The sequence below is a fragment of the Platalea leucorodia genome, assembly GCF_965183815.1.
Source record: "Platalea leucorodia genome assembly, chromosome: 7".
NCBI classification, from domain to species: Eukaryota; Metazoa; Chordata; class Aves; order Pelecaniformes; family Threskiornithidae; genus Platalea; species Platalea leucorodia.
Window position 1 is genome coordinate 28,395,450 of NC_138829.1, and position 15,079 is coordinate 28,410,528.

The window sequence follows — 15,079 nt, forward strand, 5'->3', positions numbered from 1 at the left end:
GCGCCGCCCTTCCCGGCCCTTCTGCCCCAGCAAGCGGCCGGGGAGGGGGCGGCGGGGCTGGCAGAGGGTTCCCCCTCCCCCTGACAGGAGCAGAGCGATGTCTCGCCGCCGGCGCGGTTTCCCCGCCTTGGCGTCGCAGATGCGGGAGAGAAGTCCTTCCGTCGTCGTCTTGTGGTAATAAAGCGCTTTTCCACTAACGAATATTTCACGGGTGGTGCACGAGCAGGCTGCGAGCGACGGGAGCTGAGTCACTGTTGGTGGAAACCGCAAACCGGTCGGGAAATCAGCTGCGGCTTCGCTTGCCCCGGGAGGAGCCGGGACGGGGCTGGCGGCGGCCGGGCACCGGGGTGCTGGCGCTCCGGGGCCGCGGGGAGCGGCGCGGCTCCCGTTCCCTCCCCGCGCTAGGTCCTGCACCGCGCTTAGCTGCAAAATGCCAGCGCCTCGCAGCTGATTTCGACTTTATCAAAGACACTGCTACATATTAACAGTTAAAAGAAAAACAGACAAAGCTGGTAGGAATTAAAGTATGTGTGGGTCACGGCATGTTTGTGTATGTGGAAGAAGTGTTTGGTTTGGCATTAGGTGTGCGGATCCTGATCTGTGAGCTTGTGTGTGCGCCTCTTACATACATCCCACGTACATCATGTTGCACGCAGAGATCATGGGCTTCCCAGCCCCAACCAAGCATTTATCGTGTTTTCCCTTATTTTTTTTCCTGAGATACTTTTTTGCTTGTTTTGTTTTGTTTGGTTGGTTTGTTTTTTTTTTTAAAAGAGTCTCGAAGGTACAGGCTCTACAAATTAAATAAAAAGTGAAAAGAAATAATATGGTGAGCAGAGCGCACAAAATATCAGCGAGTAATACAAGAAATTGATGTCGCTGGTGTGTATGAACACTGTATAAATGCTATCTTAATTGAAAGGTTTGTAAGATATTTTTAGAAAAAATAAAAGTAATTGAGCTAGGTTTCAGAGCCTGCACATATCGCAATGAACGGGTGTAGTTAGGAGCAAGTAGGATGTTGCAGGAGATCGCCCAGAAATTCATGGCATATTGCAGACGTTTTGTGATGGGAAGAAGGCGATCGTGGTTCTTCCGCAGGTATCTCTTTATTTGATCGGAATATCGGCGGATACTTCTGTTTCCTCCACAGGGATTAAAAAAACAAAAAAACCCAAAGAAACAAACAAAAAAAAAAAACCAGACCAACGAAACAACCCAACAACAACAAATTTTCTATGGCAGTTTTGTGCTTATTTCAGAAATGCGAGTTGCCCAGTCAGAATATCACACTCGGAAGTTGCGGTGCTCCCTCAACCTAGATAGAATTACCTCTGGAGACGGGATATACCACCGCCTCCCCGCGCAAATGCCATCCTCCGAAAGCGATGGCGTGCTGCGCAGGCATTACTCGCAGGCATTTGCTGAAGCCAGGGTCCGTTTCGGTGTTGAGGGCCGAGCTGCGTTGGATATTTTTACGGCAGGAGGCATGGAAGTAGTGGGACCCGGATCCAGCCTCTGATTGAGTTAATTATGTAATTAAACAATGGAAGGGGGTGCGCGGCCGTAAAACTTCCGATCCGCATCAACGGCGTCCTTCTTCCCGAAGCAGAGCGGCTGTGAGGGATCCCCGACAGGGCTGCCCTCCCGGCAGGCGTGCAGACCCGCCCGGCACAGCCTGGGCTGCCCGGCCCTGCCCGCGCCCTGCCCGCGCCCTGCCCGCGCCCTGCCCGCCCGCCTGCCACAGGCGACCCCTCCCGCTGCCGCAGCCGGTCCAGCGGCGTGTGGCCGGGGCCGCCTCCGGGCGCACGGCTGGTGCGAGCCGGGCCCCGCGGCTCCCGGCCCCGCTCGGCGCCCCCGAAGCTCCCCCAGGGCTGCCGGGATGCTCGGGCGTGACCCCGCGCTGCTCTCCCACGCTGCCCGGGCAGTTTCTCTCCCCATCTGTGCCTATTGTGCTCACAATTGTGTCCTTTTCTTCCCCCCCCCCCGCCGTGTCCTCCAACCTGTCTGCTCCCCCTCCTTCCCTCTCCCACCCCTCCACCCCCGAGCCCGCCTCTGATCTCCTGGATATTTGGTTTCTTTCCCTTTCTCAATGTGTGTTCCTGATGTGGTCCTGTCGGAAAAGCTCGTTTACTCTGCTCGGGTCTCCAGTGGTTTAAGGATAATGTTTATCAGAAGTGAACGTGCTCAACTTGTTTCCATTCAACTGCTGAGTGTGGGCTGAAATACCAAAGGTCACATCTACAGTGAGTCGGTAGAGGGCAGGGGGAGCCGAGAGGAATACGAAAACATTATAATATACAACAGCCTGTTGATCGCTTCTGACCTGCCTGGCAAAAAGATTAATTTTTTTTTCAGGTAGGAAATCATTGAAGAACGGGAGGGGAAAGGCGGCAGGGAGAGGACGGGGGGCGCGGGGTCGGGGTTTCCCCACCCGGGGAAGGGCACGCGTGGCCGGGCAGGGGGCTGGCCCCCAGGTACGGGCCGCTCCGCCGGCGGCCGCCCCGCCACGCACCCGCGCTCCCACCGCGGGGTCCCCCCGGCTGGGCAAAGCAAAGCGGGGGCGGCTGAAAGAGCCGCGGGCCAGGGCCAGCCGAGAGCCGGGATTCCCCTCCCGCTCCTTGCCCTCCGTGCCGGAGAGCGGGGCCGAGCCCTGCCGTCCCGCACGATGCTGCCGGGGCCCCGGGCGCCGGCAGCCGCCGTCCCTCCCGGGTCACCGCCTCTGCCTGCCCCACCGCGACATGGCAGAGGGGAGCCAGAGGCTGCTCCCCCGCCTCTCCCTTCCCTCGAACCCGGCTCGCTCGCCCTCTCCCCTCCACGAAACGGGCTTGGCGTGAGTCGCCTGCGGCAAATCGCCTGTAGGGCAGCAGCCCCGGTGCGTGACCGGTACCGGCGAGGTGGCGGCTGGCAGCCCCTGGCTTCCCCCGCCCATGAGGGCCTTCTCCTGCGCTTTGCGGGGCCGGGGGGCCTCCCGAGAGTGCCCGGCCCCCGGGCTCCCTTCGGCCCCTCCTGAAGCTGGGAGCGGGGTCCCGGCGCGGCAGCATCCCGCCCCTCCGGCCGGGCTCCGGCTCCCGGCGCCGCCGTGCTCACCTCGGCGTGCCCGGCCCCTGCCTCCCTGGGCCGCCTTCGGAGAGAGCCCGTCCTCCATGAGGGCCTTTCTGCCGGGCTCGGCGGGATGTAGTGCCTCGCTGATCCCCAGCTTCCTCCGCTCTCCCGCTGTAGGAAGGAATCAGCCCAATAAACCGCGGCACACAGCCCCAGCCCCTCGGTGAAGCTGCAGATTTCTGATGGTGGTTTTTTTTTTGGAAGGAAGCTAAACCCCTCTCCTTCCCCGAGGGGAGGTGGCTACTGAGGAGCTGTTAAGGCAGAAGGATGCTCATATGGCAACATATTTTGTAAGTAGAAGCCCCCCCCCCCCCGACCCTTCTCGAAGGACGAAGCCCCCGTGTGTGTGTAGGCGGGTGGCCGGGTTTCTCGAGGTGGCGTGGGGAGGGTGCGGGTCTGGCGTGGCGGAGCCACACAGGCGTGGTGCGGCTGTCGCAGGGACTGTCGCACACTGTCACAGCTGCCCTGCCTTCTCCCCCAGCCTCTGCCATGCGGCGCAGAGCCGCGAAATCCCCCCCGGGAAGCGGTGGGACAGTTTAGAGGGCAAAGACCACCTTGGAGCCGGGGCAGGGGTGGGGGGGCGACGCGATGGGGGTGTCTGAGCAGCCTTTGGGCACCTCGGAAAGAAAGGCAGGGAAAAGCGGGGCAGAGGCAGGTGGAAGTGCAGTGACAACCTTAGGCTGTGGCTGGAGGTGACCCATCCCGGAGCAACGGTGCTGTGTGATGTAGAAAGAGATGAGACCCACGGAGCTTTGAAGCGGGGCTTTCGTTTTGCACGGAGCTATTCCTACACGCGGCCGTATAAAATCCCACGGGATCTCTCGGGATCGCTCCCATTTTCTGCGAGACGTGTAAGGCAGCAAAATGCAGGCTGAAGGGGCCTTCCCGTACCGCTGGCTGCCATCTGCGTTTCCTTACGCCATAAAATAGCTGAGCCCGGCAGGTTAGCGAGGGCGCCGTGCCTTCGCAGGGCGCGGGAGGGGGTGCGGGGCCGGTCCCGGTCCCGGCTGACCCCGCGCTCCCCCGGGGAGGGAAGGGAGGTCGGTCCGCTGCTCCCGCCGCTCCCGCTCCCCCCCGAGCCTGCGGCTCGCAAACGCCCGGCCTGGCCCCCGGCTCTCAGGTGTGCTGACCCTCCCGCGCAGCCTAGGGCGAGCGCACTTCAACCAAGCCCCGGGCAGACGCTTGCTTGGAAGCGGCTGCGAAGGAGGGGGGGGGTCACGGGGAGATGCCCCTTTCGGCCAGCGTGGGGCTGCAGGCGGGGACCGCCGCCCCCCACAGCCCCGAGCCCCTTGGCGACCCCCGGCCCCCGCCCTTCTGCAGGGGCAGGCCTGGTTTTCCACTTGTTCTCTCCTTTTCGGGGGAAAAAGGCTTTGTGAGAATGATCCCGGGACACGTTGCCGATCCTTCGTTGGTAGATGTCGCGTCTCTTACTGCTGCCCACTGCCTTATTTTAGCTCGCTAAAAACGACACTCTTATACGTTTGTGTCCACATAAACTGCCTGCGTTCATGTACGAAAGTACATGCGAATCCACGAGGGGATAGTTTTACGTTAACTGAATTAATATGATATTCAAACGTGCACGGAAATACTCGCAACAACTCCGAAACACTCACAAAAGATTTTTTTATTTTGTCCCGTCCTCAAACAAGACGGGGGGCGGAGGGGGGACAGTGCCATGTGTGAGTGTGTGATTTCAATTTTAAGAAATTGATTTGACGTCAGGGACGAGACGGAGAATGGAAATGTAATAGGATGAAGTTTTGTTTAACAAAGTTTCATCGGAAACAAATAAGCCATGTCTGAACATTTCCTGCACACTTAGGAAGCAATGGCGGGCAAAATACAGTCGGGTCTTGGAGTCACTTCGGCGGCGACAGACCCCAAAACCTGAAGGGAAACGGAACAGAGCAAGAAATCAAGGCACAAGACTTCTGAGTGTCATGCTTTTGGGGTAAGGATGCAACCTCCTACAAATCTCCTTCCTGGCATGCGGGAGCAGAGAAGCCCCGTTTCAGCGGTTAGAAAATGTCCACGCAGCGTGGGGTTGTCTCGGCGGCTTGGCTGGAGCGCAAACATTCTCGCCTGTGCTGGGGCAGCGGCTCCCCGCGGCTCGGCGCCGGCTGCTTCCAGCGCCCGGCCCGGCCGGGCCCTCAGCCCCCCGCCCGCCGCGGGGAGCCGCCCCCGGCCCGGTGGGAGAAGGAGCTGGCGAGGTCTGTAAAAGCTCAGGCGACCCGTGGCGAGCGCCCCCGGGCGTTTGGCCCCTTCCCAGGAGAGAGGAGGGGACAGACAGACCCGGCTGCCTTGCCTGGGTTGACCCCCCCGTCTCAGGACCGTGGCAGACCCTCTCCAGCGAAGGCAAGAGCAGGCGCCTGCACTTTGCTGGAACACACTGAAGACAGATGAACAGGTGAAATAAATGCAGAGTAGTGCGAAAACGGGCCAAGGGCCGGGGCGGACCGAGCTTCCCCGGCAAAGCCCGCCGCCCCTCTCCCCGCCGCCGAGCCCCGGGGCTGCCCCAGCCCAGCCGGCCCCCGGGGCGGGGGGCTCCCCGCCCGGCCCGCGGCGGCCCTGCCGCCGTCCTGCTCCTTCCACCCTCGCTTGAATCTTCAGATCGAGGTTGGGAGGGCTGGGGGGGCGGTCTTAATGATGTGTTAGTTGCTTGGACAGATTTAATAACTTTGCCGCCACTTGTTCTTAGCAACCCCTCTGGAAACCAGACAGTATCTCATTAGGGCTTTCCTGGTGCAAACATTTGACTTGAATGAGCGGTGCTGAGTTAATTTCTCTTTGCACTAGGATTTGTTTAATGACATATAGGGAAATAGACAACTCTCATGGACCAGGCCATAAAGCTACAGAGGGCCAGATTTTAAAAGCATATTTTCTTCTAATAAAGCAAACGGGTTTTCCTTTGTCACATGTTACATGAATTTAGAGTAAATGAAAAAAATACCTCTATTGTTCTGCATTAAATTATAGGAACCAATTGGGAATTCCTAGGCAATTTTCTCCATTTCTGCCTTTGCTTCTGCAACACCTAGTACCAGTGCCACCTACAGGAATAATTGCATTTTCGAGCTGCTTTCAAGTAACCAGAAGCGCTTGAGAGAGTCCTGGTAGCTCCGTCGTCCTCCTGGACACGCAGCAGAAAGCCTGACTCGGCAAGTCATTGTTTCTCTTCGTGGCTGTCCTTCGAGCTCACGCCCCCCCGCACACCGGTGTGCACATGTGTGCGAAGGCACGCCGGCCCCTCTCTGCCAGGGCGGGTGGGAGGGACGGAGCCCTTCCCGCGTGGGCAGGGCGGTCGCTGCAAGCGAAGGTGGGGGCAGCGCTGTTTGCCTGCACCAGGCAGCGTTTGGGGGTGTCGCTGGCGGTGCCCGCTCGGTGCCGGGGAGGGGGCCGGGGGGCGGCAGGCCGCCAGCTCCCGCTTGCGCCGGCGGAGCCCAGCACACCTAAGGCACGGCGAGTTTCGGAGCTCGCCTGCACAGCGACTCAAATCAATGCCCGTTTATCTCCTGGCTGTGTTTTTACGAGAGGCAGCTACAAGCCAAGCGCGGCTCTGCCTTGCTCTCCTGCACACCTCGGGGCTTTACCTTCGCCTGACGATTTATAACGAATGTCTCCGGAATTCCAGGGGAAGAATAATTATCCCCTCCCTCGCCTCTTTGGTGGGGGAGGCCTCAGCTGCCAGCGGGGTTTCTCCTTGGCTGCGGCCGTGCCGTCCCGCGGAGCGAGCCCGGAGGGGTCCGCCGGCGCCGGGCGGGGGCGGCCGGGGGCGGCGGGCAGCGGCCCGGGCTGCGCTCCCGCAGGTGGCTGCGCCGGGGAGGGAAGGGTCCTCACTTGACTTTGTGTCCGCTAAGCCTTTCCCACGGTTAAACCGACCCCCTAAATGTTTGTCTTCGGGACTTAACGGCGGTGGCGATCCTTCCTGATCGGGTTTGAAAGGGCGCCCTTTTCCTCTCGATCCTCTCCCTCTAAGGGATTTCAGTTCTTATAGATTTACGTGAGCATAAACCCCTTATCCAGAAATGTGTATACGGATCCCTTCACCCTATGCATTACGCTCGTTGATGCCCTGTTGCTCTGGAAAGGAGACACCTCCGAGATGACCTGCGGTTCGGCTGCAGGTGGGGACGTGGGCGCTCACGGACCGCGGCCGCCAACCCGGGTGGAAACCGGGGGGGAGGAGGGACACGGGGGGCCGGGCGCGCCAGGACGGAGGCATTTCCAAAGGAAAAGGGCTGTGAGCGTTCTCCTCCAACACCTACTCTCCCCTTGCATCATATAGTCACAAAACACGGAGGGTGTTTTGTGTTTTTTTTTCCCTGATAGTGTAGGAAATGCGATCCTGTTTATGAGAGAAAGCAAGCTTTTTGGCCTACGCTGAAAGATTTGTAGCCATTTTAATGTTTTACAGCCTGGAGAAAACTCGTCCGTTCCCGCTCTGAGGGTTTTCTTTCGTTGTGAGAATAAAACGGGGAAAAAAGAGAGGCGGGGAGAGCCGCGCTGCCCTGCCTCCCTGCCCCGTCCCCTGCCGCCCTGCGCGGCTCCGCGGCTGCGCTCGACGCCCGGTCCCCGGGGGTCCCCGCTCCCCAAAGGGCCGGTGACGCTATCCATGCACGTGAAAACAAGTGATTTGCGACGTGAAATAGCAAAGACGTAACCGGGCGCGGAGTTCGCTAGCGCTTGCTGGTTTTCTTTTATAAAGTAAACGCAAATTTCTGCCTCTCCGGCTTAAAGTTTCTGCGGTGAAACTCAGCGGTTTTTACACGGCGGATGAGGGGTCGAGCCCAGTCCGCTTACACCACGCGTGGAAACGAAAGTGTCATTTCACCCACGCTGCCCACCAGCCAAGGGCCAAATTGCAATTGTCCCCAGCAGCCTGCGCTGCCGCTTCTCCGGCAAAATCCCCGCAGCGGGCCGGCCCGCGGGGCGGGAGGGCTGCGGCCGCCCGCGGGGGCTGCGGCCCGGCGGGACCGGGGCAGGGCAGCTCGCCCCCGCCGGGCAGCCGCTGGCCCCGGCCGGGCAGAGCTCGGGGGCCGGGTTTCGCACCGGGCCGTCTCCATTTCGTTTGCAAAATATTTCTCTCCTGCAACTGCGGTATAATAACAGAGGATAAAACTCACCCGGCGCATTTACAACGTTGAGACACCGCAACTTTTAATGCAGAATAGTTCTGTAAATATACTTTTTTTTTTTTTTTGCTTTGGAGAAGAACAGCTGTTTCGAGGAAAGAAGACCTCTGCCCCTCGCCACTGCCCACCTAACGTGGCTCCGCTCCCGGGGAGAGGCAGATGCCGCTCGGCGCGGAGGGTTTTTTTTCCCTCGGGCTTCTGGCGGCGTCAGAAAACGACATTTAAGAGTGGCTTCTCCGTGGGTTTTCTGCCAAACTGCCAAAAGCAGCAATAACGAGTAACGCAGGGACATTGCGGGGCCAGCCGCGGCGCTGAGGGGCATTTTGGCTTCCCCCGTCGTGCTGTGATTTTGCACCCCCCTCCTTTTCCAGGGGCTGCGAGGGCTGGTGTCCGAGCCCCAGAGCCTGTAGCTGTCCGCCAAAGGGACGCCCCTGCCGGGACCCCCGTCCAGCCCCGAGGGACCCTGCCGGGACCCCCTCCTGCCGCTGCCAGCCCCACACCCCGGGCCACCCCCCCAGCGAGAGGGCGCGGCAGGACCGGCCCCTGGGCTGCAGAAACGCCCCGCTCCCGGCAATGGAGCCCCGGAGCATCCCCGACGGGGGCAGCTTCCAGGCTGGAAAGCCAGTTCCGGCCTTTGCAGTCCATGCACTGCCCTGGGATTACTTCCAGCGGCGGAGCTGGAGGGAGGAAAGTGAGGGAATTTTGCTGTACAGCCCTGTGCTGAGCACCGAGGCATGGGCTCAGCGGCTACGGGCGGCTCCACGCCGCCAGGCAGCGAGGGCTCCTCGCTGCCTGGCCCCGGCTCAGACCCCCTGGGGACATCCCAGTGCCACCGACGCGACCCCTGCGGCAGGGCCCCGTGACACAGCGGGCGGCTGCTCACCGCCTGCCCCCGCCACTGCCCCGGGACCGATGGGTGCTGCATCCACCCGGCCTTACCGCTGTTTCCTTTGACAGTTTTTCTCCTCCCCAAGGGTGACATCTGAGGTATCCCCCTTTGCGACATTTTTCCTCGGAGCGTTTTAGGTCGTCTCAGACCGCCCAATAGGCAGAAGGTGCTCAGCGATGGGGCAGGGGAACAGAAGGGCCGTGGGAGGTGTGGGCTTTTCTCGCTGCTTGTTAGAGACTAGGACCTATATGGTGGGAAGAAAGGTGATGGCAAGGCCTCCAGAGAAAGGTTGCTGGCAAGACCCCCAAGTATAGCTGCTGCGAAGGTCTCCACGCATCCCTGCTGGAGATGCTGCACGGCGACTCCCCGCACCCCTGTACCAGGGCTTCTCTGCCTGACAAAGGTCGATCCTTATCCCAAATCAGGGAAAGCACGGGTGCCCTCGGCAGGAGGCCGAGTCAAAAGCTCCCTGCAGTGCAGTGCGAGGCTTACCGCATCCCTGCTTACCCCATTCCAGGCTCGGGACCTGGAACCGAGACCGACCCCAGGGGAGTGAGCCTTGAGCTGCAGAGCCCCGCTGGGTCGCTGGGCAGAGGCAGGGAGAAGGGGCCGAGGTGGGGCTTGGGCACAAGTTCATAGATTGGCGCCCACACCTACGAACTCAGCAACTGCTCAGCAACTTAGGAAACTCAGTCCAGCTGCTTCCATTCATTGTCAAAACCTGCAGATGTTTGTCTGACATCTCTCTTGTCTCTCTCTTGTATCATCCAGAGTACTGCGAACAGCCTCTTAGTCTCTGGATATCGGGGTATAAGGCACATAGCCTCTCTCTTCTCTTATGTACAAACACCCTCCACTCCATAGGAGTAACGGATGAAATGTCACTTAGGGAAAAAAAGCAAACAACATCCCGTTGTTCTTCACATTTGAAGGGTTTGTTTATTCTTTGTATGCACACAATTTAGGATGAAGGTGGGAGCTTCCCTTGGATTTGAACAAGGTGCCCTTTTTACCTTGTAGTTTTTAACCTATATCTTCCACTAGTAAGTTGTGACTATCAAAAGAAAAAAAAATCTATTATAAATCCCACTCTATTATCCCAATCCATTATAAACCCCACAATAGTTGCAAGACCAAATAATCGCGAGGTTCTGAGTGGAAAATTCATTTAAAAGAATCAAATAGTCATAGATGAATTATTAATGTATTGTTATTGCAAATTAACGATCATTTTATATTTGGACAGCTGCAGCACCCTAGAAGATAGATAAAAAACACTGTCAAGACCAGCTTCCTATGGTAGTAACTATACAACGTTCTTAAAAAAAATTGTGGATGGTTTCTTCAGGAACAAAAATGGTTTAACACATCTGAACCTATTACCTTCAGTATTTCTGTGCTTATACACACAAAATACAGTTTGTCATTTACAAACAAATCTGAGCACACTGTTCCGAAAAACAATGCAAAAGAGGCAGGGTTACACTGGGAACGTGGTACGGATTTAGAAAATAAAGATTAACTTTAGTTTGGCTTTCAGAAATGTTTTTATTAAAAGTCAGCTAAATTTTTTGTGGTCGTATTCCCCGGTGAGTATTTTCTTTCAATGTACAGGTGCGCATTAAAATTGGCCCCCTTTAGCTATACGTATATGGCTATATGCATACGAGTGCTCGCTCGTTGGACTACGGGAAAGGTGCTCGGCTGTTAGGACGTCCAAATTCAGTGGCAAAAAAGACTTCACAGGCTCGGAGCTCTGCACTGGTGAATCGGGGAGGAAAGGCCGACGGCGGGTAACGCCGCTTGCCCCAGGCGCCCGAGTGCGGGGGAGCCCGACCCCGCCGTGACACCGCAGGACCCACGGGCTCGCCCGCCCGGGGGATCCCTTCCCCAGCCCCCGGCCGACACCCGCCCGGTGCCGCCTCAAGGTGAGCGCATGAAATCTGCAGAAAGCACCCGGGCGAGCAGGTCCCCGGCCGCGGCCCACGCCTGCAGCCCTTGGCAGCCCCTTCTGCCCCGCTTTCGGCAGCGGCTTTTCCCCGTCTCCCAGCCCGGGGGGTACCCGGCCCCCGCAGCAGCCCGCCGGGCCCCGCGGGGCCGCAGCCTCTGCGGTCGGTGGCGCCTCCGTGGCCCTCAGCCGGAGGCGGGGGACACCGCCAGGCCACATCGGCTGTCAGCGGGGTAAAATTCGCGATCGCCCGGGTTTTTATCACTTTCGAGGCGCCAGCTTTTTGAGCGGGAAGCTGTACGCCGGGTAGTCTCAGGCTGCCCACCCCTTCAGCTGGGGCACCCCTCGGACAGGGAGGAGCAGGGGGGATGCGGCACCAGGACCTGGCGGCAGACGCCTGGGCGCAGGGAGCGCGGAGGCCCGCGGATGTTGCGCGCAGTGTCTCGCCCGGCCGGGGGAGAGGGGACCCCCGGCCCCGGCTGCCGGCGGAGCAGGGAGAGCCCCCGGGCCCGGAAAATGCCCCCTCTTTCTCTCCCGGCGGGAAGGACAGCGGTAAGCGCCAGTCCTTTCCCATCGCAGGATCCGTATATTTTTTTTTGAGCTTTGCCGGAATAACCAGAGCAACGTTTGCCTCCGGCTCCGGCGCTGGTGCTCCCCGACTGCGTGCTTAAACCCAACGCGTTTGTTCCTGCTCGTTTATTTTTCTCTTGGTGTGCTTTGGGACTCTCTAAATAAGCTGCCGGTAATATATCTAAATCCCTTCTGGCGTCAGAAGCAAACGCAGCAAATGCAGGCGCTCCTGGCTCTCTTTTTTCCACCTCTCCTTGAATCTTTGAGCCGGATGGGAAAGGGGTAGGGGAAGACACCACAACCGTGTGGACAGAGCGAGAGAAACATGTTTTCTCGAGTCCGGCGAGTGACACTTCTCCCGGCAGGAGCCCGAAACCCGCGCAGGAGGGGGCGGTGGGCGCCGGGCCCGGCTGCGGGTCCCTCCCTCCCCGCCGGGGCGGGCGCAGCTCCCGCCGGCTGGAGGGGCAGCTCCGCTCCGCAGCTTTGCCAAGGTGGGGGTTTTTTGCCTGGAGAGGTTAATGTACTGTTTCTACAGTATTTCTACACATTGCACGGTAGGAAAAAGGGGTCCGCTTTGCATGAGCACCGTGAAATACCCGGCGGGAGACACAGCTTCGCCCACCACCCGCGGTCTTCGGGGCTGCCTGAATTTGCCGGGAGGGGAGGCAGGAGCTGTGGGTGCACCGTCTCTTTGTTTCTTAGGGAAACCTAGTTTTATTCTCTTGCCAGGTTGATATTAAGAGTAAGTACTGATTTGGAGCAATACTCGCCTCGTCCTGCTTACCACAGATCGCTCTGGGAGCAGCCGCTCCCCTCCGAAATGCCCCATGTGTGGGTCTGGCACTGGGGAGCCTGGAGGGGGCTCAGGGTCGAGCCTTGGTGCCGGGGGACCCCGGCCATCCCGGAGGGGAGATGTACCCGCCAGCTGAGGTGGTTTTTTTTTTTCCCCTCAGGTCTTGGGAAAGCACCTCCCGGGGAGAACAAAACAGACGGGTAAGGGAAGGTCCCTCTCCTGGCATTGAATTACAGTCAGTGTGCCTGCCCCACCAAAACCATCATGCTGCAGCCTTTGCCAGGCTCTGGGGCCAGGCCCAGAGCTGGGACGGAGGGTGACCCCATCGTCCAGCAGTGACTGTGGTGTGGCCTGGTCTCTACCGCCCTTGCAGCCACAGCCATCGGGCTTCCCCCTCTGTCTGCTAGCCATCCTCTTAAAGTGCGGCTTCTCATTTAAAATAGAGAAGCAGCTCGGCAGCCTCCCTCAAGTCGATGTGATGTGTGGTTAGAATAAGCCTCGCCGGCTGAGTGGTTGGGGTGGAGGAAAGTTTCTGAGCTTAACTGTGCTGGGAATTTTCCACTTTCATTTCAGTCACAGAAACGGGTTGTTTCCAATGTGGAAAGTGCTCCAGGCCTCTGCATGATTAAATTCATCTGCAGCATTTGGGATGGGACATTGCAGTGACAGAGACTGAGATTGGGATTTTCTGCTGGGTCATGACAAGGCTGCAGGCATTGTAATTCGCAGAGTATTCATATACCGAAGGGTTATCACTCTCTGTTGCTCCTTTCCCATGTCCCCTCTGAGCGTGAAGGTAATCGTGGGCTAAGTGCAGTGTTTATATCTAACACTCCCCTGCGTGTTTGAGTCAGTCACACAATTTTGAGAATAACTAGTAAGCCATGAAAGACAGAATTCAAGCATTATCATTCATCCGGCTTACAATGGCATCTACATGAAAGACAGTGAATCCCATGTTGATAGTGGTGATGATGAGTGCCTTATTTGCTGTAAAGCAAGACCACAGGAAACAAGATCAATACACTTTAAAATAACAGGGTGCCTCTCACTGACAACTGGTTTCTCTTTTTCCATTCTTCCCTCTGCCAGTCCCAGGATGACAGTTTTAACTTTATGCTTTCCCTCTTTCTCTGGTATCACTATTGTGCTTGAATGAGATTACTCACAACCAAAGGGCTTCTCTGCTAATAGTCTCTGTCCTTGAAGCCTTTTTTTTACCTTACCAGCCCTTCAATACTACGGAGGTCCTGTAGTCCTTCCTGAGATCCAGTCAGCCATTTGACCCCTCTTGAAGCATTTAAGAATCTCTGATTTCTTCTCTTCTTTCTCCAGGTCATTATGTTTTTCTGCCTGTGAGGACACAAACCTGAAAACCTTTCCACTAATCTATGGAGAAACAGTCCCTTACAGCTGATACATGGAAAGAAAAGTCCTCTCAGACAAACCAGCACGTTAAAGCCACCCAGGTGGTCTGCTGCGCCCAGCGGAGGGCAGAGCTCAGCCCTCCCCAGGCTGCCAGTGGGCGTGAAAGCTGCCTGGCGCTGGCACGCCTGGAATTTCACACACGGTGCCTGACACTTGCACAGTCAAGCCTAGGTTGTCAGGTATTTTCTTTCTGGGCTCAATTCCACCATCATGCACTAAAGCAAGTAATATCTTATTCGGCAGTGATTTTCACTCAGTCTTAGTCATGAAGATGGAATTGGTCCTACAACAACAACAATAATAGCTCTTTACCTGAGTCCTTTCCAACACTCCCTACATGGCCTCCCCATCACAAAAGCAAACAGAAGCTCCCAGAAAGCAAGTTCAGAGAGATCTGGCTTCTCACCAGTTTGAATTTTGCCAGGTGGTGCTTGCTCGAAGAGCTTGAGCTGTAGTTTGAGCTATAGCATTTCCTTTCTAGTATTGAACTCCTGGGAGGACACTAACTCTTTTATGCAAAGGAGAACGAAACACTTTTAAAATAAAGTTATCTAGTAGTTAACAGTACTGACTTTTGTGTATGCTACTTCTAACCTGAATCTCCCTAGCCTCAGCTTTCAGAAACAAAAAATTAAAATTACTTCATCTTCTAGACAAAAAGTCTCTGTATTTGATAACAGGAGTGGATGACAACTCTTGGCTCAGTCTCCCACCCCTCTCCCTTCTCCTCTCTAGCCTTCCTTCTGTTCCTATACTGAAGTCTGCGAGAGCTATATGTGGGCACTGGGGAAGAGGACTTGTGCCTATCAACAGCTACAATTACTTGAGTACCTCAGCCTGGTGCAAGGTGAGCCAACTCAGGCCATGTGTAACAGCTGAATAACTGAGCTTAACACCTCAGTAGCAGCTTGCTCTGTGCACGATTATTCATCCCAAGTATTTTTGAAATAATTTTCTGATTTAATTGTTGTCTTCCATTTTGGTCACATCCAGCTCCATATTAAAAGATGCTGAGTAACAGCTCATGAACCCTATTAAGTAATGGCTCCAGGGTCTGTTTACCAACATCCACTAGAGACTCCAGCTTTTCTGTAGAAACAGAAACCGAGCCCAGGCTTATCCAGGTATCAAGCTGTCACATTCCTTGGGGCCTGCAGAGCAAACTGGCCTTTGTGAAGAATGTTTACCATGACTGTAAGGCAGCTGTG